The sequence below is a fragment of the Ceratina calcarata genome, unplaced genomic scaffold (assembly GCF_001652005.2).
Source record: "Ceratina calcarata isolate Rehan_Ccalc_2016 unplaced genomic scaffold, ASM165200v1 scaffold618, whole genome shotgun sequence".
Lineage (NCBI taxonomy): Eukaryota > Metazoa > Arthropoda > Insecta > Hymenoptera > Apidae > Ceratina > Ceratina calcarata.
The window spans coordinates 44,192-46,294 of NW_017177426.1; positions in this window are offsets into that span (position 1 = coordinate 44,192).

Consider the following 2,103-nt stretch of genomic DNA (forward strand, 5'->3'; position numbering starts at 1 on the left):
AAGGAGCGAGATACCTCGTACCTGCTTGTCTTCGACAAGAGGATCGATCGCTCTAATCCTCTTATCTATTTTGAAAACGATCTTTAAATTTGTTTTGAAACGAGAAATCGCTGCGTTCAACACCAGCCCCTTTCTTTCAAAGAAATAACTGGCTGCAAGCTTAATGCTGCCCGAACGTTGCTTTCCAGACGGAAAATTATTGCAACGTTGGATTTCGATCCGCAAATCCTCGAAATCCTTTGAAGACCGCGAGCGAGTTTGTGACGAGCACGTCGTTCCAAACCGCTGTTTCGTTCCGGCTTTAACAGCTACTGCTTAAAAAAGCTGCAGGCTCACTGAACTCAGGTGAAACCACGGAGCGAGACGCGTGATGGAATTGTTTGTAGGACAACTCCGTTTAAGTTGGGAAGATGCGATCTCAAACAGTTTCGTCTACCACCGAAAGGCAAAGAGATTAGCCGCTCAGGGTCTTAATCTCGATAGAAGATCCCTAACTCGATTCTCCACGAACGAAAACCGTTCGTATACGAGAGGCGAATATGTCGTATTCGACTGCACTTCGACGCGGATTGCAAACCCTGCAATCGAAACGCACAGCGGACTGGTGAACGCCGAATCGCTGATCTCGACTTATAATTCAAGACGGAGAGTACCTCGGTCTTGAATTTCCTTACTAGCAAGAGGATCCGATAGCTTTTCAGAATTACTTCTGTGTCCAGCTAAACTCGGATTTGTCACGCGAGAAAATCAAAGAGGAGCTCTCTCTTCGAAGGTTGATATCGAAGTTATACCGTTCGCTCGTCCGTCGCGATCGTGTGGCTACGATTTTCCGCGACTGCGTATAGGCTCGAATCATTCTATCCTTTATTCTCCGACGCTCGCGATATTATTTAACGATGTTAACGGCAATATTGTATGTTCGAATTCCGAACATACGACACTGCTGGTCAATAGCTTGTTTCCTCAATTTTTGAATTTGTCCCGGTTATCGCGGCCGTTGTGCTGTGTCTCCGCTCGGGCGGCTTGCGTCATAATCGGATTAAGAGCTTAGTGAACCGTTTCTTCTATTTCTCTACGTGACGAATTCCCGTCTACCGACGATACCGTCGATTTTCGGGGAAGGAATATCCCGATTCTAGGAAACGCATGATGACTCATACGTCTCAGAAATTTAATTCCCGAATAAATGCGAATTTCTAACATAAGGTCTTGTCAATTCGCGTTGGGATCGTGGATTTTAATTGACCGAAATATAGTGTCCGTTCAGCTCTTTTATTATTATTATTTTAATTAATAATTTTAATTTTAATATGATCAGTGGTTAATTTCGTTGTTCTTTTCTGTATTACTATACATTTGAGCGATCTGCAGCAGATGTTATTTTTCACTCAGTTTGAATGGTTAATCAGTAAGGTAAAGGAGGTAGTACCGGGACACTTTTGAACATAAATTTTTTATAATGTTTTTTACTACGAAATTTAAGCATAGTACATGAAAACTTATCATCTTAGCAGATAGCTGGGATCCATATCAGATCAGTTTGCAACAAGAACATTCGCAGAAACGCAGGCTAAACAGAAAGACTCTGCGTTCCGGAGCTAAGCATCGGGCGAAGAAACTCCACCGACAGATATTGAAACAATTAAAGTATCAACTAATTTATTCGGAACAACCGAAAACATCGAGTCACCCGGAAAGGCCGTGTTATGCCCAATCCCCACAGACCTTGCGGTGCGGTGCGGTGCGGCATTTTTCGAGCCGACCGTGAGCTCGATCAGGGCCGAAAACCAAGTTTACAGCATATACTGAAAGCGTGTAAAAGCCGGAGGCTTCGAGGGGCCCTAGAGAAGTTGCGTCGAAACTTAGGAGATCGAGGACTAAGAGTACGGTCAAACCACCCGCTGTTCACTTTCAAATAGGTTTTTAAGTCCCAAAAAGGTCGATTTTTATGGCCTGTGCGGCGTTCAGGAAAAAATCGCAGCCTGCGATTTTTTCCCGAACGCCGCATGCGAACTTTCTGTAGGAGATTCTTCCAGCTTGCAAAAAACAAGTATAATAATATACTATAATAATGATAACTATTTTTTTAAATCATATTCACTT